General features: G+C 38.3%; 1 pseudogene; it reads right to left on the bottom strand.

Moving 5' to 3' along the window:
* The window catches only part of LOC131041515 (DNA replication licensing factor MCM3-like), a 186,822-nt pseudogene that overhangs the window by 4,771 nt on the left and 155,815 nt on the right, over positions 1-26,236 (bottom strand).

Below are 26,236 nucleotides of genomic sequence, written 5' to 3'. Positions count from 1 at the left end.
TTGAACTGCATTACCCTAACACAAGTTCCAAGATGATTGTGCAAGTTCTGAGGCAGGGTAAAACATTTTTCAGATTGTAAGATACAATGAACCTTGACAAGATTGAAGATCTGATGGCTATGATTGATCATGGGAAATGTGATCAAGGAGATTAAGTGGTTAGATGATTGTTTATAAATAAGGAACTGTTGATAAACAATGTATGTGAGCAAGTGTATGCACAGGGATGCTATATAGTGATCACCGAGCACAGAAGCTTGAAGATCTGTTGGAATAACAGAGTATTGATGCCCAACAAATAGACAAGATTAGTTCTATGTCTAGATTGTGATTGAACAAATAAGAATCTGCTTTAGCATTTTAGATGTAAAGTTGCAGATAGATTGTATTACCGTTAGCTTGTGAAAGTAATAGGAAATCTCTTAACCGAGTGGACTTAACAGTCTTATAAGTAAATCCTTTAACAAGGTGACATTCTAAATGAGTGTTTGAAATCCTTTGATAAGGTCACTTCTAACAAAGTGAAGATCCTAACAGATCTGAGGGAAATCCCTTAACCGGGTCACATCTAGTAGTGTGTTTTGTAATCTTTAACAGGATTGGCTTTTAACCGAGCATACTCTAGAAGAGTATATTTCTTAGTGGGTCTGAAATCCCATAGTGGTTTTTCCCTATTTGGGTTTCTACGTTAAATCTGGTGTTATGAGGTTTATATAGTTCATATGCTTTTGAGTTTGCATGTTTGACAGTTTTATTCTATGACTGATATATGCTACCGAGGTTGAATCTGATGGTTTCATTGATGATTAAGTTTGTATGATTCACCCCCCCATCTCTCATCTTGTTGGCTATTGGATATGTACTTATATTAAGTATCAGAACTATCAATTGGTATTAGAGCTTTGGAATTCGAAAGGAAAGTTTAAAGGCACTTGAGTTAAAGATCCAAAGATGTATAAGAGGGATGCACCTAAGCTGAATAAGTCAAGTTTCTCTACATGGCAGAAAAGGATGAAGCTACATCTATCAGGAGTTGGAGAATATGCTATATACTATCTAGAGAATGATTTTGTTACACCAAGCACCTATCCATTGACTATGGAAGAGATAAAGGCAAAGCATGAAGACATTCAAGCAATGATTGAAATAACATCTGCATTGACCAATTCTGAGTTTAATGATCTAGAAGGTTGCAATGATGTGAAGGCTTTGTGGACTAAGCTCATATCTGTATATGGAGGAGATGAACATGTTCAAAGAGTAAAAGTTGATAGTCTAAGAGGACAACTTGAATCTATGAGGATGAATGAAGGTGAGAACATAACCCAGTACAGTACAAGACTAAAGGAGATTGTAAATCAAATCAAGGGAGTAGGAGGAATTATTGAAGAAAAAGATGTGACAAGTAAGTTGTTAAGAACCCTTCTACCTGCTTATGCAATCTGAGTCTCTACAATCAATGAATTAAGGTCTATACCTAATATGCCAGTTTCCTTGGATGCTACTATTGGTAAGCTACATGCATTTGAGTTAAGTAATTTTGATAACAGTGGGTCATCGGTAAATAAAGTTGAATCTGCATTTAGTTCTTTTCATTTGAATGAATCTAATGATTACAATGAAAGAAAGTATAAGTACTCTGGAGGAGATCATAGTGGAGCAAGTGAAAGATTTTGGAAGAACATGGAGGAGGTACACAAACTACATGAAGAAATCAAAAAGCAAGAAGAGTTTGAAGCACTATTGGCCAAAAGGTTACCAAGAGGCAAAGGTAAGTATAAGGGAAAACTACCCTTGAAATTTTTCAATTGTGATAAGATTGGACATATGGCTTCTAACTGTTCTGACAAATATTTCACTGAAAAGAGAGATTATTGAGATGACAGACAAAAAGATAATCATTACAGAGGTCACCGAGACTTCAGAAGAAGAGATAGAAAGACCTACTTAATTGCTGATGAGGAATCTAAAGATGATAAATCAGATGAGACTGATACAGAGGAAGTTGTTTATGTGGATATCAAGGATGGATCAGATGAAGAAAGGTATGAAGAAAAAGCCCTAATATCTCACATAAACACTAAATATTCTTGGAATATAGATAGTGGATGCTCACATCCTATGACAGGAGATAAACACAAGTTTGTTATGTTAGAAGATTATGATGGAGGCTATGTTAGATTTGGTAATGATGCACCATGTCCGGTAAGAGGTAAAGGATCCATAACACTTCTTGATAAAGCAAGATGCAATGATGTTTATTGGGTTGAAGGTTTGAAATACAATTTGTTGAGTGTAGCACAGCAAAACAACATAGGTTACCGAATAGAATTTCAGAAAGGAATTGTCAAAGTTCATGACAAAAATGGAAAGTTAGCTACTACCGAGACACAAACAAAAGTTAATGCATTTCACCTTGACTCTACTCAGAACAAGTGCTTGCATACAAAGATTGATAACACCTAGTTATGGCATAAAAGGTTTTGTCATATTAATTTTGATAATCTAAACAAGATAAGTAAGAAGCACAGAGTAAGAGGTCTACCGAGTCTTGAAAAACCTAAGAATGCTATATGCCGAGGATGCCAAATAGGCAAGAGGACAAGATCCAGCTTTACAAGTACGTCCTACACTTCTAAGGGAATTTTAGATCTTGTGCACACTAATCTTTGTGGTCCTATGAAAGTTCAAAGTTATTATGGTGATAAGTATTTCATATTATTTGTGAATGATTATTTAAGGATGATGTCAATAATGTTTTTAAAAGAAAAATCAGAAGCTTTTCAAATGTTTAAATGGTACAAGGCTAGAGTTGAAAATGAAACAGGAAGACAACTGAAATGTCTTAGATCAGATAGAGGAGGAGAGTTCACATCTGATGAGTTCAACCTATTTTGCAATGATCATGGTATTAAAAGACAAGTCTCTGCACCGAGGACTCCACAGCAGAATGGAATAGCTGAAAGAAGAAACAGATCTATTGTGGATTGTGCTAGAGCACTGATGATTGAGAAGAAGGTTCCACAAACATTTTGGAGAGAACCAATAAGCACAACTATTTACACCTTGAACCAAGTTCAATTGAAGAAAGGTACTTTGAAGACACCTTATGAAATCTGGTATGGCAAGAAACCTAATATAAGTTATTTTAAAATATTTGGAAACAAATGCTATGTTCATAAAGATGATAGAAATGGCAAGTTTGATCAGAAAAGTGAAGAAGGAACATTTCTAGGATATTCCTCTAGAAGCAAAGCATTTAAATGTCTGATCAAATCATCTAACAAAATAGTAGAAAGTGCAAATGTGAAAATTGATGAATTTGCAGAAAGAACTGATGATAGAAATTCTAAAGAACCAAAATACTATGATGAATTTGTCTATGTGCAACCGAAAAGTCCTACCGAGATAACTGTTGAAGGAAATGAGGAAGATATCCAGTTATCGAGTGATGAAGAGGATCATACAGAGCCTACCGAGCCTGTATTAGCCAAATATGTCAGAAGACATCATGCACCAAGTCAGATTATAGGAGATAAGGATGATCTAGTGATGACAAGGAGAAAACTAAGACAAAACACATGTTTGATATTTGAATTTGAACTGAGAATAGTAAAAGAGGCATTTAACAGTGAAGATTGGATAAATGCTATGACTGAAGAGATTGATCAAATCAAGAAGAATGACACATGGACATTAGTCCCAAGACCTAAGGACAAAAATGTAATAGGTACAAAGTGAATCTTCAGAAACAAGCTAAATGAGAAAGGAGAGGTCATTCAGAACAAAGCAAGATTGGTTTGCAAAGGTTATGCCCAAGAAGAAGGAATTGATTATGGTGAAACTTTTGCACCTGTTGCCAGACTTGAAGGAGTTAGAACATTGTTGGCATATGCTACTTTCAAAAACTTCAAGGTATATCAAATGGATGTCAAATCTGCATTTCTGAATGGAATATTAGAAGAAGAAGTTTTCATTGAACAACCTGAAGGATTTGTTGAAGACAATAATAAAGATCAGGTATGTAAATTGAACAAAGCTTTATATGGTTTGAAACAAGCACCGAGAGCTTGGTATGAAAGATTGCACTCTTATTTGATTAAGATTGGTTTTATAAGGACAAGTGAGAACAATAACATGTACATGAAGAATGGTGAAAATGGAATACTAATCTCAGCCATATTTGTTGATGATATTATATTTTGTGGAAATGACTCTTTATGCAAAAACTTTGGTAATGAAATGAGCAAAGAATTTGAGATGTCATTAATCAGTGAGATAAAGTATTTTATCGGCTTACAGATACTGCAAAAGAAAAATGAAATTTTCATTACTCAATCCAAATACATAATGGAAATCTTGAAGAAATTTGGAATGGAGGATTCAAAGCCAGTAAGTACTCCTATGACTACAAACTGCAAACTATCAAAGAATGATGAATCTGCATCTGTTGATGAGACACTCTACTGATCCATGATTGGAAAACTACAATATGTTGTTCACACCAGGCCTGATATAGCACATGCAGTTGGTATTGTTGCAAGATTCTCTGCAGATCCTAAGGAAATACACATGATAGCAATCAAAAGAATTTTTTGATACTTGAAAGGCACTGAAGATTATGGCTTAGTATATCAGAAAGGAAATGATTTTGATTTGAAAGTCTATACTGATGCTGATTGGGTAGGCAACATTGATGACAGGAAAAGCACAAGTGGAGGAGCTTTCTTCTTAGGAGAAAGACTAGTGAGTTGGCTTAGCAGGAAACAAGGATGTGTTTCTCAGTCAACAGCCAAAGTTGAATATGTTGCTACAGCACTAAATTGTACCAACATTGCATGGATCAAACAATTGTTGGAAGGTATAAATGAGAAAGTTACCAAGCCAGTAACTATATTCTGTGACAATACTAGTGCCATTAATATTTCAAAGAACCCTATTATGCACTCTAAGACAAAGCACATATCTATCAAATATCATTATCTTAGAGAAGAAGCTCATGAAAAGAAAGTGGTGTTGGAATATGTTAACACAAAAGAACAAATAGCTAATATCTTCACCAAGCCACTACCAAAGGACATTTTTGAATATCTCATAAGTAAGTTAGGGGTCCTACCCCTATCTCTTACTCACTGACTGAGTTCGGTGAAAGCATCACTTTGATGAATCTATTGAATATCTTTTAGGGAGCTGATGCTAGAGTGATACACTTTAAGAATGTTTTTCTAAAAGTGTACTGGAACAATATTGAGATAATACAGACAATGATATAGGGGACAGGAATTGTAATCAAATGCTCTAACTGAGACTCAGTTGATACACAACAGTAGGGAATAACTTCTTATAGAAACAACTTATGTTTTAGTTCTTTTCTTTTTGGCATTGTTGTCAAAGGGGGAGAAGACTACCCAAGGGGGAGAAGACTAAAGGAGGAGAAGACCTGAGAAGATTGAGAGAAGACTGATGTATGGGGGAGAGCATTTCAGCATTTCAGATTCATAGCAATCCGAATTCTTAATGATCAAATCAATTGGTTTTGCCATCAATGCTAAAGGGGGAGATTGTTGGCAATATAACAAGGATATTGAGAAGGTTGCTGATGATTATGGACATAATTGATTAAAGATGTTTTCTATCTTAATATTATTATTTTGTCATTGATGTCAAGAAATTGATTTTCTAATTCAGTATGATGTTGCCATATCTTAAGAAATATGATATGGAGATCATAAAGAAGTTGGTAAAGACACAGGAAAGAATATGATGAATAAAGGGATAAGTTATTCAATGGGAAACTCTACCAAGTCAGACAATGATGAGATCTTGATGTTTTAGATTGTTTTAACATCATACATATGTTGTAAAATGTAAAGGTTAATACTACACTATGTTATCAGCCAAAGGACCTAGTCGGTAAACCCTAAGGAACCTAATCGGTAAACCCTAAGGTTATCGCAATTGGTTAATGAAGACAGAATGTCTACCGAGTAAAATTTAGTATTCACCGAGTTGTAACCGAGCTATAACAGAATGCATTAAATGTCTACATGTGATATTTAATGAAAGAAGCTGATGAGCTAGAGCAGATCAATGATTGGCAAGCTGTGGAAGAAGTTTGTTAACAAATCTAAGGCAATGGAAAGTCAGCAAGAAGATCTACAGCTTAGATTGAACCACATTACCCTAACACAAGTTCCAAGATGATTGTGCAAGTTTCAAGGCAGGGTAAAACATTTTTCAGATTGTAAGATAAAATGAACCTAGACAAGATTGAAGATCTGATGGCTATGATTGATCATGGGAAATGTGATCAAGGAGATTAAGCGGTTAGATGATTGTTTATAAATAAGGAACTATTGATAAACAGTGTATGTGGGCAAGTGTATGCACAGGGATGCTACATAGTGATCACTGAGCACAGAAGCTTGAAGCTCTATTGGAATAACATAGTATTGATGCCCAACAGATAGACAAGATTAGTTCTATGTCTAGATTGTGATTGAACAAATAAGAATCTGCTTTAGCATTTTAGATGTAAAGTTGCAGATAGATTGTATTACTGTTAGCTTGTGAAAGTAATAGGAAATCTCTTAACCGAGTGGACTTAACAATCTTATAAGTAAATCCTCTAACAAGGTGACATTCTAAATGAGTGTTTGAAATCCTTTGACAAGCTCACTTCTAACAAAGTGAAGATCCTAACAGATCTGAGGGAAATCCCTTAACCGGGTCACATCTAGCAATGTGTTTTGTAATCTTTAACAGGATTGGCTTTTAACCGAGCATACTCTAGAAGAGTATATTTCTTAGTGGGTCTGAAATCCCACAGTGGTTTTTCCCTATTTGGGTTTCCACATTAAATCTAGTGTTATGAGGTTTATATAGTTCATATGCTTTTGAGTTTGCATGTTTGACAGTTTTATTCTATGACTGATATATGTTACCGAGGTTGAATCTGATGTTTTCATTGATGATTAAGTTTGTATGATTCACCCCCCCCCCCCTCTCATCTTGTTGGCTATTGGATCTGTACTTATATTAAGTATCAAAACTTTCAAGGATATTCCACCAAGAGAAAAGCTCTCAAATGTTTCAACAATAGGACTTAGAGAATTGTTGAAAGAATCAATGTTAGAGTTGATGAAAATTATGGAAAACCTGAGGAAACCAATAGTAAGCAAGTAAGAGATGAACCAGTAGTAACTTTATAGGAACCGGTTGCTAATCAGCCAAGTACTAGTAACAGTGTTCCTACACTAGTAGATGTTGATGTTGATGAAGATGAGGATGAAGAAGAAAAGTAGGAGGAATCAGTCAAGAGAATTCCTCGATATGTCAAACTGAATCATGATCCAAACCAGATCATAGAAGATAAGGATGCAGGAATCCTTACAAGAAGAAAGGTTGTATGATCTCTGAATTTGAGACTAAATCATTCAAAGAGGCACATAAAGATGAAGACTAGATCAAGGCAATGGAAGAGGAACTTGACCAGATAGATAAGAATGGTACATGGTCTTTGGTACCCAGACCAGAGCATAAAAATGTCATTGGTACCAAAGGGGTTTTCAGAAACAAGCTGAATGAGGATTGCACAGTGGTAAGGAACAAAGCCAGACTAGTCTGTAAAGGATATGGTCAAGAAGAAGGAGAAGACTATGGAGAAATATTTGCCCCAGTATCCAGATTGGAAGGAGTTCATATGCTTCTTGCATATGCAGCTTTAAAAGGATTCAAGGTACACCAAATGGATGTAAATTCTACATTCCTAAATGGAATACTTGAAGAGAAGGTGTATATAGAGAAACCAGATGGGTTTTCCCTATCAGAAGACAGTGACATGGTGTGTAGACTACATAAAGCCTTGTATGGGCTGAAGTAGGCACCTGGAGCATGGTATGAATGCTTGCACTCCCATCTTGTGAAGATAGCAATATCTACTTGAAATCAGAAGGAGATCAGATTCTGATCAGTGAAGTATTTGTTGATGACATCATCTTTGGAGGTGATGACAAGATTAGTCATGAATTTGCTGATGAGATGAAAAAGGAGTTTGAAATGTCACTCATAGGGGAGATTAAGTTCTTCATTGGACTACAGATTCAACAAATGAAAGATGGAATCTTTATTACTTAGTCCAAGTATGTCAAAGAGGTGTTGAAGACCTTTGACATGGAAGATAGTAAACTGGTTGTAAGCTATCAAAAGAAGATGACTTAGTGGTGGTAAATGAGAAGGATTGCCAATCAATGATTAGTAAGTTGCATTATGTAGTGCATAGCAGACTGGACATTGCACATGTAGTGGGTATTACCACTCGGTTTTGGCAAAGCCCTAGAGAATTCCACTTGGTATTAGTCAAGCGGATTCTTAGATATCTGAAGGGAACTATTGCCTATGGGTTATAGTATCCATACAATAATGATTTCAACCTGAAAGTGTTCATAGATGCTGATTGGGTTGGTAATGTAGATGACCGGAAGAGCACAACCAGTGGTGCATTCTTTCTTGGTGGTAGACTGGTCTCATGGATGAGTAAAAAGCAGAGTTGTATCTCTCAGTCTATAGCAGAAGTGGAGTATGTTGCATCTTTTATGAACAACACCCAGACTATTTGGATGAAGCATGTATTGAATGGCTTCAAAGTTCCTATATTTGAACTGGTAAGCATATTTTGTGACAATACAAGTGCAATTAACATTTCCAAGAATCCAATTTTGCATGCTAGAACCAAGCACTTTGAGCTCAAGTATCATTTCTTGAGGGAGAAGGTTCAGAACAAGGAGGTATTGGAACATGTTTCTAGTAAGGAGAAATTAGCAGACATATTCACCAAGCCTCTACCAAAGGATTCATTTACCTATTTAAGAGGTGAATTAGGGGTGCTACCCCTTCAAGAGGTGAACTGAAAGTATGTACTCCACATCAGTCAGGTATTGCAGTGTCCAAATTTTTCCGGATTGATGTGTTGAAGGATGCTACTCCTCAGGGGGAGCAGCATAGTGGAACAGGAAAGCTTGTGCCTCCACTTTGGCATTGTTGTCAAATAGGGAGAAGATGTGAAGCGGAGAAGATATCCATAGAAATGGGGAGAAGATGTGGTGCAGAAAGAGAGATCTTTGTATATTGCCATCAATGCCAAAGGGGGAGATTGTTTGCATTTGTGCTGAGTATGTTGACATGATGATATTATGTTGTCATTGATGTCAATATGTTGGAGAGTGAACCAACAATATGCTAAAATGTGAACTGGTACAATGTGGTGAACCGGTATATGTGCAAAGAAGTGAACAAGTATATTGAAGCTAAATAGTTGGCAAAGTGAACCGATATAGTGGTATAAACTGGTATATTGAGCAATAGGTGAAGTGGTATGTTTGTCCAAGATAATTGGTATGATGAAATGTGAACCGACATATGGAATGTTCTCTATGAAGACTTAACATGATATGACTACTGGTTGGTAGTCTTAGCTTAAGGGTTTCTGGTTGAAGTGTTCCAAGCCTATGTGACTCAACCGATGATATTGTGTGATGAGTTAGCATTGTAATGAAGATCCAATCATGTTGCCACATCAGCTTGAGTGTGTGAAGGATCTTGCATGAAGGAGATCGATCCTATCTACCATGGGAATATGCAAAGTCTCTATAAATGATGGAGAACGCGTGATGGGTTACAAGCCGCCATGAAATTGGTGAAGAATGAACAATGGAGAATGTCTTGAGATATGTTCAAGACTTTTGTATTCAAATGCAAAGTGTTCAATGGCCAGGATTGAACCACCTGAATTGCTTAACGTAAATGTTTAGGGTTTAGGGTTTATGCTATTGACCTATCTATTTCCTATAAGGTCGATGTTGTGTTTCTTTTTGAGGTTGTTGGCAAATGGTGTGTGTGTATCTAAGTGAAAAGATACATGATTCTTGCTAGACCAGATGAGATAAGAGGATTGATTCTTACATTATGTGTGTGCAGAAGGAAGGAACTTAAGCGGATCTGCATTAGGCATTGAGTGCTATTATCAGATTAGTGTAATACCTGTTGATCTTTAACCACTTCAACAGTTGGAAAATCCCTTAACCGGGTAGCTTTAATCAGCTTGTTGTAAATCCTTTAACAGGGTGACTTAAACTAATTGAGTTCTTGAAATCCTCTAGCAAGGTAACCTCTAATAGGGTTTAACCCTTAACCGGGTGATCTCTAATAGGATTGGTTCCTAGTAGAACCTATGGTAACAGTCTTTAACTAGACTAGGCTCCTAACAGAGAGAACTTCTAAAGAATTCAAAATCAGCTTGTGGGTATTCATCCCGACCATGATTTTTCCCAGTTGGGTTTCCACGTGAAAAATCTATGTGCCATGTGTAGTATTTTTCATGTGATGATTTAAGTGATTTGTGTCTAAAGGTCAAACATGTTGAGCTAGCTTTTATTATACTTTAGATTACCTATTCATGTATAAAGGTGAAATGGAAGTGTAGTATTAAGATTGAGTGGAAAACTAAGTGATTAACCAGTTAACGCTTGTCACAATCATTCCTAGCCTTACCAGTTGCATTCTGTTTTAGACCGGTGTTACTGTCTATCAAAAATTTGTGGTGTTTACAGTCAAACCAGTTTGGGAAAAGTTTTTTTGACTATACTTATTCACCCCCCCCTCTCAGTACTGGTTTGGTACTTATTGTTCATCATTGAGTTATCAAACCATACTACAATGTGCATTGAGAGATGCATGAATTCCTATTTTAGCAATTGTTATTGTTTGTTGTTCCATAACCTCATGTATAGATACATGATCTTTATCACTCATTTTGTCAAATCCATCAATGCAAATAAAATGGTCTACTAAAACCATTTCTCCAGCTTCTAGCCTTTGTTCACCTATCTCTTAGTCAGAAGTGGTGGCAGCTATCAAACCAACACCAGAAGACCCTCGTCCTATAGTTGATATTTCTTGAGGAGCAATATTCATGATGGCTCTCAAGAGTTGGGACATGGAAATAGAAGGGTCACCAACCATCATCATGTTTATATCCCCTCTTAAATGAGTCATATTCTTTAGATTCTTCTCTACTCCACCTAATAGCTGCAAGACAATAGCTTTCTTTATCCAAGTATGCCCATATATTGATGGTGCAAGTGATTCCGCTAGTAGACTAAATGTATCCTACCTATTTCCTATCTTCTCGATGTTTTTTATGTCATCACTTGTAAAAATAGGGGTATTTATCTCTTTATTGAGATGAGACACATTATTGGCAACAATAACAGTCCTGAAGAGGCCATTAACACTACCTTTACTTTTGTTAGGAATTGCCTTCTGAATTCTTACTACTGCAACACGATCTCCAGGCTTGCAAGTGTCAACAAGATCATCCTCTACAATAATAACTACTAATCTAGGTAGCTGACCAGGAGCAGAATTCTCAAGAACTTCCTTCGGCCTTACTAAAGAACATTTAGTGATGATACCCTCGACACTAACCATGGTGCCAAGAAATGGAGAAAGGAGCTCCTCGGGAGTAAGCTTGTGAAAGCCAAAATGGTCTTTGAAGCCAACTTGAACTTGTTGGCCTTCCTGCAAGGTGAGATTATCCTCATCTTGGGAGACAACCTCCATGGCGAATTCCCCAAGATGCCCAAATACCTCCGAAAACATGTTGCTACCATCATTTTCTTCATACTTTTCCTCCCTGGTCAAGCCCTCTCTAGTGGGGTCAAATTCCATCTCCGCCACAACCTGAGGACAATTCAAAACAAGTCCTAAATTAGACTTGGTCTGGGGAAATTCTTTCACCACATCATGAGGCTCATCATCTTTAATTTGGTTAGAGATTGGAGGCTCAACATGCTACCTTCGTTGTGGCCTACAATCAACATCATCTATATTGTGATCATGAAGCTTTCTGTTTATAGAAGTAGCTCCCCCTGCATCAATAATAATTTGATCAAAACTTCTTCCATCCTGCACTTCATCATCCAACTCCATAGGCTCATATTCTCCTATGTCTGCACAAAAGTCTTCTCCCTCTTTAGTTGTAACCTCTACTTGGGCTTTCAACAATTTTTCCTCAACATCCTTCAGCTTGGCCTAAAGCTTAGCTTCTCTTAAAGAAGCATTTTGCAAATCTTCTTGAAGAGAAAATAACTTGGCTTGTGTATTGCTATGATGATTTTCTAGAGCTATTATGAGGTTCTCCAGCTCAAGGTGCCTATCAATTGGTATATCTTCAATCTTGCTACTACTATTTACTCTTGGTCCATTTAAGCTCTCCATCATTTCTTTTTCCCATATAATTCTCAGAGTCTCAACCTCCAAAATTCTTGCCAAGGAATCCTCCATAAAATACAATAAATCGATGAGTAAGAAATTCTCCTCCTTTAGTCTCATAATTTTTTCCTCTTGATATTTTTTGACATCATATGTATCTCTTTTTCAAACTCCTCTTCACTCACCTCGACATCCTCTTCTTCAGTTGAATCCTCCTCATCTTTCTAGCCATCTCACTAATGTACATGGCACTTCATTTCAGCTTCCATTTGCATAACATTACTCTCTGCTCAAACCAACCTCGGGTCTGATACCAATTGTTAGTTTAAATCGAGTAGAGAAATAACATAAAACAATGAAAGAAAACAAAATTAAAGAATAAGACATGAGACATAATTTACAATGGTTTCGGCAAATGCCTATGTCCACTCTCAAGTAGGGAAATCATCTATTAAGAAAACATCCAATACACCTTCATACATGGCTGCACATAGGGATTTATAGAGTCATATTTAATTGTGAAACAAAGAGATGGAAAAATTTGAAAGGTCTTGTGACTGTTGGGATTCACATTCCCAACACAACGTGGTTCTAGGAATGGATAAAGAGTTGATCCAATGGGAAAGAATGAAAAGGCATGGAGATGAATCCTTGAAAAATAGCAAGTTAACAGACAAGTATTTACAAAAGATAATACAACTGTCATTAGACCTTCTTGACCCTGATCAAGTCTAAGCAAGGAATTTTTTGGATCGACAATTGGGAGTGTTCCAAAAACAAAGTAAGGACGGTCATTCAAAATCAGAAACAGAACAATATTCTAATATAAAATTTGTTTTATAGTGATATATCAATTCTCTGCAATTCACATTGTTTTTTTTTAATAATAAAGAAAAGTGGTAAGCAAGGAGAACAAATATTAATGCAAACTGATTATTAAAGAAGACAAATTAAAAATTTGTAAATTTGCATTCAAAATGGTTATTTTGCTTATGAAAATATCTTGCATTCATCCAAATGCTTGGATCATAGGAAAAATATTATAACCATACAATGGTACTAAACCTGTTCTACACTATAACTATGCATTGAGTTGCTAAAAATGCCATTCACAGCACTATTGTTGACTTTTTTTACATTGACAACTAAAATGTAATTTGGTATTTAGTTATAAATGGTACTAATTTTAGTGCATCTACATTATTTTAATAATAATTAATTAATAATTCATACAAATTTCATGATTATTTATGGATAATGTGCAATAAGTAAAAGCGCATCTTCATGCAGATGGCCAATGTATCAGTGAGTCAGATTTTGAAACGGAGTTAATTCTTATCTTGTGTGGGGGATGGAAGATAGTATCTGTAGCATCCTAAAATTGTGACACTTGCAATTTTGACCGCATTTGGGTCTTCACAATGGCGACGCAACACTGAACCTGAATGGAGACCCTAAAACTTGCTCATGACACCAAAAACTGCATTTTTCCAGCACCCTGCCTGATCCTCCTTGCACCCTGCTGTCTCGGGAGGTGGGACTAGAGCGCCCAGCACCCTGGTCCCCTAGGACCATGGCGCCCAACGCCTTGGTCCCTGGCCCTATTTTTGGGCCCGGTCTCCTATGGGGCTTCAGGTCTTTATGTTTGCAATTTGGAAAATAACATTTCCTGTTCGGCCTAAGGTCAGGAAAATCAGTCTTTTAACCCTAATTGGCAAGTATATAAACCACATTTCCTCTCCCATTTGAGGAGGTCGAAAAAGAGAAGGACATATGTGTACAAGGCGTGAAAACAATATTCAAACATTCAAGCATTCAAGCATTCAAGCATTCCTTCAAGCAATTGATCATTCTAAGTCTCCATTCAAGGCTAAGTGTTGCATTCAAGACAAGGATTCAACCATTGAAGAGGAGATCACATATTATAGCATACAACATACAACATACAACAAACAACAACATCTATACCTTCGCATATAAGGATACAAACATCCTTACAACAAGGTATTAGTACTTGTTTTACATTACATTTTCAGCATTTCTCATTTCTTGGTTAATTCCAAAACCGGGGTTTGACCTAAGGGCAAACCCCTAATCCCTAACCCCCCAATCATCTTCACTTTTCTGTGTGTAGGTTGCAGGTACGCGGCTGAAATTGAAGATCTGGAATCCTTGTGCAGAGACGAACAGATCCCCCTTCGTTTCGCGGATTTTTCGGAGGACCGTGTGCATGCCGGGCGCCATCGTCCCGTCAACTTTTTCTCAAATTTGCAGGACAGCGCCGTCTCGACATTTTACTACTAATTCCAGGTCCGCAGCTTCATATCATATCCCTAGCTCAGTTTATAAGCGAATCTTTCTCACTTTCTATGTATTCCTAGCTTAATCATTCTATCTACATTTCTTTACAAAAGAGGGTATCCTTGCTATCACAACCCTTGAAACTCATATAGAATCCAATCTTGCATTGCGTGGGATTGGATCTTGTGGGTTTCAACCCCTCTTTTGAATGTAAAGTCTCTCCCAAGTGAAAACCATCAACCCTAGTGACTCTCCCTTCTCTCTCCTCGGAGTTGGGGAGGGGAGAACGACTAGGGTTTGATTTTTCCGCTTTACATTTTGGTGAACCCAACGTGAATATCCCTTCTGATTATTCATAATTAGATCTGAAAATTGGATTCTTTGATTACATTTCCATGTTTGATCTTTGGCAAAATTTTAGAGGTTAATTGCATATAAACCCTAAATTTTCTTTTTAAGTAATTAAACTTGTGAAATGTTTAATTGTTAATGCTTGTTTCAGATCTGCCCTTCTATTACAAATTATCAATTCATATTTGTGCTTTGATTTTGAAAATTAAGTGGTTAAGTGTCAAAACCCTAATTTTTGAAACCCTCTTGATTCAACCTTTGACTGATAATTTCACTAATCAAAATATCTCCAAATCAGCTATAACTTTGGATTCCGCAATAAAATCACAATATCTTTCATCCCTGAAAATTTGGAAAAAAGTTGCGAGGACCATGTGCACTCCGGGCGCCATCGTCCCCGACATTTTTTCTAAAATTTCGGGAGCGAGATCTTACTGTATTTTCCTGCTAAAATCCAGAATTTTGGCTGATTTTATCAATTTTAACACCTTCAAAATTACAGTCAAAGTTGGTCTAGCGATTGCTTGGATTGAGGCTTCTAATCATTCAAAAATTGTTGAAATTGAAATTTGTGTCAAAATTGTGTTTCTTACAGTCCTAAATCTGAAAAGTGTGTTATCATTCATTTGAAATTTCAGTGATTTATTCAAATTTTTGCAATTTGTGACTTTTGAAATTAAGTGCTTAATTACAACAACTTTGATTTCCGCTTTCAAAATTGGATTTTGCATGAAATTGAGTCAATTGTTAATTTTCAAAACTTGCATTGCTCTTAACATACCCTCTAAAATCATAAAATTCAAAATTTCAGTTTCCCTCTCTTCTTCAAAATTCAAATTTTGCATTTTTCGACAATCTTGGTAGGGTTCAATTTTGAGATTGCAACTTTAATTTGGCCTATCTACAGATCGTAAAATCACTCAATTTTTTCAGGTTAGCTGTAAAATCATCATAACTTTCATCCCTGCAAATTTTGAAAAAAGTTGTGAGGACCGTGTGCACCCCGAGCGCCACGGTCCCAGACATTTTTTCCAAAATTTCGGGAGATTGTCCTGATTGTATTTAACAGCTTAAATCTAGAAGATTGGCTGGTTTTACTGAAATTTGCTACCTCTAAAATTCAAAATCTTCTCTCTCTCTTTAGTGCATGAGTTTTACAACAATAAGCCCTACCTACACTCTTCCCGTTAGACGAAGCCTTAGAATTAAGTCGTTCCAAGGTTTAATTACTGAGGAGATGGAACCTAATTTGAATGGTCTTTTTAACGAGGACATGGGTAATTCCTCTAATCCTCTTAATGATGAAGAAGCTCTCCATGAGGTTTCTGTAGAACAACTTTCAAAATTGGATAACCAATTTGATGATTTTCGACAATGGATGTCTCAAGAATACCCCGATAGTCAAGCTCTTTCATTAATTGAGGGTCTAAAACGTATGGTTCAAAGTGATAAGAATGGAATTGATATTTTGTGTGGTATTGCACACATTGTGGATTCAAATGTGATGCCTATGAAAAGTTGTGCCGAAACCTTAGGTTATACACAACCTCCTACTCAAGACAATCATTCTATTCCTTTGACGACTCCTATTGCTAGTATACCTACTTTTACATCAAACATAATGACTACTTCAATACAAGACGTTCCTCCTATGATCACCAGTCATGGGGGCAATCCCTCTTCTTCAATCAACCCTCTTCCTTCATTCAATCCGACTTCTTCATTCATTCCTTCAATGAGTGTGCCTATTATATCTCCACAAATAAACATGACGCAAGGGGGCAATTCATTTAACCCTTCCATTCCTCCTTGTAGTGTTCCTCCTATCCAATCATCCCCTATGACTAACTATCATAGTGTCCCACCACCTTACTCTCTACCTTCTTTCAATAACATAACACCTCCATCACAATCTAACATGTCTAATATGAACTCTTCGACTGAAGCGACCATTAACAATCTTACACAAACTGTCTCTTCTTTACAGCAACAAATTGCCTCTATGAATCAATCTAAGTTTAGTGTGCCCACATTTGATGTTGCGAGCCCACTTTCTCTTGATATTGTTCGAGCTATTCCCCCTAAACATGTTGAAATTCCACATTTGGAGCTTTATAATGGTAAGGGTGATCCTCTAACACATGTTAAGACCTTTCAAACAATATGTACTGATTTTGCTTATGACAAAAGGTTGCTTGCAAAATTGTTTACTAGAACATTAAGAGACAAAGCCCTACAATGGTATTGCTCGTTGCCTTCCTATTCTATTACTTCTTTCGAACAACTTGCAAATGCTTTCATTCAACAATTTCAAAACAATATAAGTCCTAAAGTTACTTTGATTGATTTAATGCATTGTAAACAAGGTGTTAAAGAAAAAGTGACTGATTTCATTGGTAGATATAAGAATTTGTATGCTCAAATTTCCTTTCCAGTGCCTGACAATGATATTCAAAGAATCTTTATTTCTAATTTACAAAAAGACATTAGAGAAAAACTCCTATTTTCTGAGTTTACTTCTTTCCAACAGTTGTGCGCAACTCTTCACAATTATCAACTGACAGTGAATCAAATGGAACAATCACATCCTATGGCTCCAAGTGATAAGGGTGATAGTAGTCAACAACCATTTGGGAAGTTTAAACTAAACACAAAGTCCATTAAATTCAATGAAAACATCATCAACAACAATGTGAATGCAGCATCAGGTGTGTCTCCTATTTCTAAGTTTTTCAAGAAAGAAAGAAAGTTTACTCCTTTGAATGAATCATTGCATAGTATTATGAATAAGTTATTGGAACAAAATGTGCTTACTCTTCCTCCTATAAGGCAAATTGATCCTGCAAAGATTAATTCACCCTATTTTGATAACAAATCTTTTTGTCAATTTCATCGTCAACCTGGGCATGATACTGAAAAATGTTTTGCTTTAAAGGGGAAAATTCAAGATTTGATTGATAATAATACTATCTATGTTTCTAGTGTGAATGATAAAGGCAACACATCTGTAGCTCCTCCTAACCAAAATCTTCAGATTTTTACTGATCCATTACCTTCTCATACCTCTAATGCGATTGATACTACTGATTCCTCTGTCTCACCTGATGATCTTGTGTCTATGACTCCGAATGTGATTAACTTTGTAGAGCAGCAGAAAATCCCTAAAGAACCTTCCATCACCTTTGATTCTAGTGAAACTATCAGGGCACCTGATGGTCCTTTATATATAGTTGCAAAAGTCAAAAATACACCTTGCCGTGGAGTGCTTATTGATCCTTCTTGCATGGTTAATGTCATTACTGAAGAATTTCTTTTTACTTTGCAATTGAATCAAGTGATCTATGACAAAACAGATGTGGTTGTGAAACTATTTGATGCATTTTCTTCTCCTGTAATTGGTTCTATTACATTACCTATTGAGGTCCATAACAAATCCCTTGATGTGGACTTTGCTATTATTCCATCATCTGAACAATTTCGTGTGAAGCTAGGCTATCCTTGGCTATCTTCCATGAAAGCTATCGCTTCTCCTATTCACAAGTGTCTGAAATTTCCCCATAATGGTGAAGTTGTTACTATCAATCATAGTCTCTTTAAACCAGCTGAAAGAACTTCTAGCGTTCCTCTTGGTTATTTTTGGCCTAAACAATTCCAATCTCTTCCTCCGCGAAGTGATCATCTTTTCAAATCTTATCAAAAGTGGAAAAAAGACATGATCCTATCTCTAAGTGAACCTAGAACACCCAAACTTGACATTCCTATCATTCTTGAGAAGGAAGTTCTTCCTTTGAAAGATAAAACTAATGTCTTTCCTCAAGAAGATTCCCAACCCATCCCTATGGATGTGACTATGCCTATGATTAATAAACTTCCTAAAAGTAGACCTATCCCTCCTCATCATGATGGACTTGGTCTCCTTCCAAAACCAAATATTCCTCCCTTATATGGAGCAGTTCCTCCTCCTTCCTCTTATGGAGAGAAGAGACCTTCCTCTTCTCCTATTGTTCAACCTAAGAGACCACAACCTAAACACCCAAGTGATAAGGATGAGAACATTCCTCCTCCTCAATTTCATAATCTTCCTACTAAGACTAGATGAAATCGTTCTGCACGTGAACGCCGACGAAAGCGTCGTCTTAGAGCTCAGGTAGTTGCCTCTCAAACTTTGCAATCCCCAAAAACACCTTCAACAAGCATTATTCCATTTTCTCCTCAGCCGACGATTGAGCCGAAATCTCCTAAACATAAGATGCATGATGGTCTTGATCCTGTGCGAGTTAAAGATCCTATTTTTATAAATCTTGATGATGACATAGATGAAAATGTTATTCATGATGAAAATGTTACTCCTGTTCATTCTGATAGTGAATATGAACTTGTTGATATTGATAACCATTTATCTAATGAATTTTCTAAAGCACTTATCCTAGCTCCTAGACAAGAACAACGTGGCTTGGAACATGAACATAGCCCTTGTTTGGATCTTGTGATAGCTCCATCTGCTGTGTTGGATGTTCCTCCTCTAGCGTGTTCCCTACCTTCCCGAAACATTGATCAGCAAGATCGGGGGGTAGATGACGTGCTAGACTAGTTTCATTAGCATAGCAGATTCTCTCCCCCTCTCTTTTGTTACTTCTTCTATATGTTATTCTCATTCTTCTATTTGTTGTCCTTAGTGTTGTCTACTTGGGGATGATGCAAAGCATTGAGATCTCTTGATCTCTCTCATGTTGACTCAAAAGACACATGTGTTCCCTTCTTCTAGGTGACCTTCCTTGATTGGGGAATGAAGAACAATTATGCATACATACATATGATATACATGAATTATCATACAGCATACTGACCCCGAGGAAAGCGAAGTCACCTTGTGCTTTGTGTTTTGTGTCTATTATCCTTGGGCTTATCTCACACTTGGGGGCTAAATCCTTGTGATAACGTGCTCCTTTCTCATTTCTTATATGTATCACTACCTTAAAGCAATCACCCCCGGTGAGGCATGAGCGATCGCTTTAATGTAGGGGGGCATACATCCTGTTCATATCTTTTCAAGATACTTGAAAATTTCTTGGCAAATTTAGCTTTGCCTTGAAATTTTTTGATATCTTTCTTGCATGACTCATAGTGAGGGAACCTTACTACTGACAGTCATGGTTCTCCCTTGTGATCTTCCCTTTTACTTTGTCAATCGAAGTCGTAAGATCCTTAGTCCACTGGGGGCTTGGTGTATCTTGCCTCCTTGACGTGGTGAAAGTTTTTCAATGTTGTTTCCTTGTACTTTACCGGAAGTATGAGCGTACGCTTATACTCCCGCTAAAGTGGGGGCTAAATGTAGCATCCTAAAATTGTGACACTTGCAATTTCGACTGCATTCGGGTCTTCACGATGGCGATGCAACACTGAACCTGAATGGAGACTCCGAAACTTGCTCATGACACCAAAAACTGCATTTTTCCAGCACCCTGCCTGATCCTCCTTGCACCCTGCTGTCCCGGGAGGTGGGACCAGAGTGCCCAGTGCCTTGGTCCTTCAGGACCAGGGCACCTGGTCCCCCAGGACCATAACGCCCAGCGCCCTGGTCCCTGGCCCTATTTTTGGGCCCGGTCTCCTATGGGGCTTCGGGTCTTTATGTTTGCAATTTGGAAAATAACATTTCCTGGTCGGCCTAAGGTCGGGAAAATCAGTCTTTTAACCCTAATTGGCAAGTATATAAACCACATTTCCTCTCCCATTTGAGGAGGTCAAAAAAGAGAAGGACATATGTGTACAAGGTGTGAAAACAATATTCAAACATTCAAGCATTCAAGCATTCAAGCATTCCTTCAAGCAATTGATCATTCTAAGTCTCCATTCAAGGCTAAGTGTTGCATTCAAGACAAGGATTCAACCATTGAAGAGGAGATCACATATTACAACATACAACATACAACATACAACAAACAACAACATCTATACCTTCACATATAAGGATACAAACATCCTTACAACAAGGTATTAGTACTTGTTTTACATTACATTTTCAGCATTTCTCATTTCTTGGTTAATTCCAAAACCGGGGTTTGACCTAAGGGAAAACCCCTAATCCCTAACCCCCCAATTGTCTTCACTTTTTTGTGTGTAGGTTGCAGGTACGCGGCTGAAATTGAAGATCTGGAATCCTTGTGCAGAGACGAACAGATCCCCCTTCGTTTCGCAGATTTTTCGGAGGACCGTGTGCACGCTGGGCACCATCGTCCCATCAACTTTTGCTCAAATTTGTAGGACAGCACCGTCTCGACATTTTACTGCTAATTCCAGGTCCGCAGCTTCATATCATATCCCTAGCTCAGTTTATAAGCGAATCTTTCTCACTTTCTATGTATTCCTAGCTTAATCATTCTATCTACATTTCTTTACAAAAGAGGGTATCCTTGCTATCACAACCCTTGAAACTCATATAGAATCCAATCTTGCATTGCGTCGGATTGGATCTTGTGGGTTTCAACCCCTCTTTTGAATGTAAAGTCTCTCCCAAGTGAAAACCATCAACCCTAGTGACTCTCCCTTCTCTCTCCTCGGAGTTGGGGAGGGGAGAACGACTAGGGTTCGATTTTTCCACTTTACAGTATCGCTCTTTACTTAAATTAGACTTCACATGTGAGCATAACAATGAAGGCTTGCAAACCTTCATTGGGAAGTGTCATAGTTACATTAATATGTTTGAAATGACTCTAAACCTTAATAAGAGGAAGTCCTAAGATATTAGATATTTACAAATCTCCCACCTTTCGTCTGCAACTCTCCTTCCTACTTCACGTTTGAACCTACATCCCTAGATGACTACCCTCTCTGAGGAGGTCCCCCCTCCCCCACTGGACCCAACATCCGATTCTACGTTCGGTGCGCATGCTACTCAGCCAGTTATGGGGTCCCCATGGTCTACAAACCATACGGAAGAAAATGCCAGCCTTCACACCCCTTCCACTTCACCAAGTCTAACTGATACTAGCCTAAAAGGGGATGAAGGGAATATACCCCATCCTAGACTGGAAAATTTTGGTGGATAGGTGGATGCGGATCTTGTGAAGGAGAATCCCAAGTCTAGCTAGAAGAACACCCTCCTTGGGTAAACAAAGTCAACCTCTGAAGATTCTGTGGCCACCTTCTCCCAAATGGAAGTCGAAATGGAGATCAAACTCTTGGACAACCTGATGGACAAAATTTCCTCTTCCCTTCACCTAGCAATAGTTGTTCATTTCTTCTCCTTCCATCCATCCATTGACATGGTCAGGCACTGGGCAAAATCTCGTTGGAAGCTTAAAGGAAGCTTGGAGGTTTCAGCTATACCGAGGGGACTCTTTCTCTTCAAGTTCAACACTAACGAGGATCTGATCTATGTTCTTTTGGGGTCTTGGGATTATGGAAAGCACTTCCTAACCATGGCTAAATGGAAGCCTAGTTTTGACCCCTCTGTAGAACTAAACCGCATGGCTGCAGTCTAGGTTAGGCTTCCTAGACTCCCTCTAGAATTCTGGGATGAACAAGTCTTCCACTGGATTGGAAACTCGTTTGGCAGCTTTGTTGAAGTGGACTCAATCACTCTCAACAAATCTAGGTTGGTGTATGCTCATTTTTGTGTCAATGTCACTATTAACAAGGCTCTCCCAAACTTTATCTCCCTAAAATCAAAATGGGGAAAATGGTCCCAGGCTATTGTATACAAAAAATGTCACCTTGTATTTCTAGAAATTCAATAACCAAGGGCATTCATATACTGATTGTAAAGCCCCCATCGTTGCAGAACCCAAGCTCAAAAATAAAGCCATCTGGGCTGAACCCATCAACCCTAGTGACCCATCATCCTTGGCTCCCCTTGAGCTGACTACTACGAATGAAGTTTCTAATGATTACCCACACATAGACAAGATCCTTGAGATCTTAAAATCCCCAAAAGACCCAATCAAAAACTCTGGTTTTCTCCTGGAAGAGGGGGAGATCTCGTAGGAGATGGCCCTCATCTCGGCTTTGGCCAAGATTCTTTTGACTAAAAATAGCTTACCCACCTCTTCAACCCCTCTCTCCCCTATAATAGGGGATAGAGATGCACACCCTAGAAATTCCCTAGTAACTCCACTGAAAGTGTCCCTCTGGGCTCCCCCTAAATGGATAATGAAGAAAGGATAACCCAGAAGAAGAAAACCAAGGCCAAGAAAGCAGATGTGGGGGGTAATGAAAACAAAGTAGGTAGACCCTCAGAAAGAGTTTTGAGGCACAATGTTATGGCAAGGTACATTGTAGAGGGCAGTCTACTGACCTTGGACGGACTTAAAAAAAGCAAGAAATGAAGTTCCTCTCTTGGAACATAAGGGGTCTAAAAAGCCCCCAAAAGCAGTTTGCCATAAAACAACTCATTCTTGAGATGAAAATTAACATTTGCCTCATTAAAGAAGTCAAGATGCCCTTTCAAACTTTTGCTGCAGTTGCTAGTAAAATTTGGCCTGGAGCATATTATCTATATGTTGATGCTTTGGGTGCTTCTGGGGGTATTTCTACCCTCTGGGACCCCACTAAAATGAAAGGCAAGCTTTTCGCTAGCTCCCAAAATTTCCTAGTGGTTTCCCTTCATTATGGGGAACAATGCTGACAGATGTTCAATATCTATGCTCCCAACTCAAGATCAGGGAGACGGCTCCTGTGGGAGGAAATGTCTAATATCATTATGACTAACCAGAAGGACCAGTTTATGGTTGCAGAAGATTTCAACTCCCCCCCTCTACCCGTCCAAAAAATGTGGTGGTTTGGAAGATTTCTCTGACAACATGGGCAACCTAGCCAATTTCATCAATGCTACAAACCTTATGGATATTGATCTATAGGGTACCCCTTCACCTGGTCAAATAATAGGAAAGGCAAACATCTTATTCAAGTCAGGCTAGATAGATTCCTGATTTCCACCAATTGGGACATTGGAAATAGCTCTTACCTGAAAAACCCTCCCAAGGACTGCATCTAACCACAACCCCCTTCTTCTCCACTGGAAAGACAGACCCTACCAGGGTCCCCCCCCCCTTTTGCTATGAGATCATGTGAGCCCCCCACCTGGATTTCAGGGAAATGGTAATATGTTGGTGGACCACCCCAATCCAAGGGACTTCCATGTTCAGAATTATGGAGAAACTAAAGTTAATTAGCAGGGAAGTCAAAGGGTGGAATAGGACCACATTTGGGGATATCTTCAAAAGAAAGAAGGACCTAGGAGCTAGATTGGAATAACTTCAGAATATTATGGCTATTGGTAACCCCTCGGACCCCATTTTGAAGGAGGAGGAAGATTGCTGCAAGAGCTAGAAAGATACCCTCTCCAGGGAAGAAGTGTACTGGAAACAAAGATCTAGGATCCAGTGGTTGAAAGAAGGGGACAAAAATTCTGCCTTCTTCTAGAGATCAGCTTCAATCCACAAGAGGAGGAACTATATCAAAAGCATTAAGGATGATACTAGCTAGGAGAACTCTAAGGACTCTCTGCTTGGACAGAATGCGGTGGACTTTTTCACTAGACTATATGCGGATGGTGGAAGGGATTCTCCACTCCAGGACTACCTTGTTAGTAAGCTATCGATAGTCATCAATGAGGATGACAACCGACAACTTTTGGTGCCCATCTCGACCAATGAAGTCCATAGGGCTATCTTTGCTATGGGAGCCTACAAGACACCAGGCCCGAATGGTTTCCCCCTGACGTTCTTCTAGGACTTTTGGGACATTGTTAGTTATGATGTTACCAAAATTGTTCAAGATTTCTTCAAAATGGGGAGACTGTTGAAAAAGATCAACAACACCTTCATTGTCCTCATCCCCAAGACCACTACCCCCAGCTGCTTCAAGGAGTATCGACCCATAAGCCTCTGCAATACCATTTATAAGATACTCTCCAAGGTCCTTGTGAATAGGATTAAACCCTTCTTGGAAAAATTTATCAGTCCATCTCAGAAAGGCTTCGTCCCAGGACGCCAAATTTTGGATGCTGCCATTGCAACTCATGAGATAATCCACTCCATGGATAGGAGCAAACTGCCAGGTATGGCCTTTAAACTTGATATATCAAAAGCTTATGATAAGGTTAATTGAGAGTTTCTTTTCAAAGTGCTTCTAAAACTGGGACTTAACCAAAAAATGGTGAATATAATTCAAGAATGTGTGACCACGGTTCAATTCTTAGTACTGCTTAATGGGACTCCTAGGGGATGCTTCAAAGCTGAGAAAGGTATCCGGCAGGGTGATCCTTTATCCCCTTATCTGTTTATCATGATACCTAATTTCTTAAACAGAAATGTGACCCACTTGTTCACCAATGGTAGGCTCCAAGGATTCAAAGTGACCTCCACACTCCCCCCTCTAATATTCAATAGTTCCAGGATGACACTTTCTTGTTTGGTAGGACTTCTGTCATGGAGGCTAAAGGATGGAAGATCCTTCTAGCAGACTACACCAAGGTGTTGGGACAATGCATCAACTATGAGAAGACTAATCTCTACTTCTTCAACAATCCAAATGACCTCCAACTCAAAATTCTCTCCATCCTCGGATGAAAAGTGGCAACTCTCCTAGGGACCTACCTGGGTCTCCCCCTCATGGTCAAGGAAGTCACCCCCACTTTCTGGAACTCTATCTTGGAACGAATGCAGAAAAAACTTGTAGGATGGAAAGAGAAATTCCTCAGTAGTGTGGGGAAGCTCCAGCTTCTCATAGCCTCCCTACAAGGAATTCCAGTGTACTTCCTCTCCATGTTTAAAATATTAGGGACCATGGGAGAAAAACTTGAAAAAATCCAAAGAAACTTTTTATGGACTGGCTTAGAGGAAAAAAAATGCCTTTCTCTAGTTAATTGGGATACTATGTGTCTGCCCAAACCTCTGGGAGGTTTGGGCATAAGAAAGATTAATTCCCTTAATAAGGTGCTAACTGCCAAGATTGGATGGACCCTGGCTAAAGGTGAGGCAGACTGGTGCAACATCATCAAAGCTAAGTACTTGGACCGGGAGCATTTCTTTTATAATTTGAATACAGCTGACCTTCCCCAAGGTTCTAAGTTGTGGAACAATATCCTAAAGAACAGAGTGATGGTTAGAGAGGGTCTGAAGTGGCAGCTGGGAGATGGTAAAAAGATAAGATTCTGGGAGGATTTTTGGATGGAGGATAGGCCTTTGGCCAACACTTGTTTCCATCAAATCATGAATCACCTTAAGAGTATCCTAGGGGATTATGTTGCAGATTATTTGGTCCCAGGAAGGGGCTGGAAGGACATTGTCACCTGCTGCAATAGACCTAATTTGGT

Source organism: Cryptomeria japonica, chromosome 7 (assembly GCF_030272615.1).
Source record: "Cryptomeria japonica chromosome 7, Sugi_1.0, whole genome shotgun sequence".
NCBI classification, from domain to species: domain Eukaryota; kingdom Viridiplantae; phylum Streptophyta; class Pinopsida; order Cupressales; family Cupressaceae; genus Cryptomeria; species Cryptomeria japonica.
Note: the sequence above shows the minus strand (reverse complement) of the source record. Positions and strands in the feature narration are given on the sequence as shown.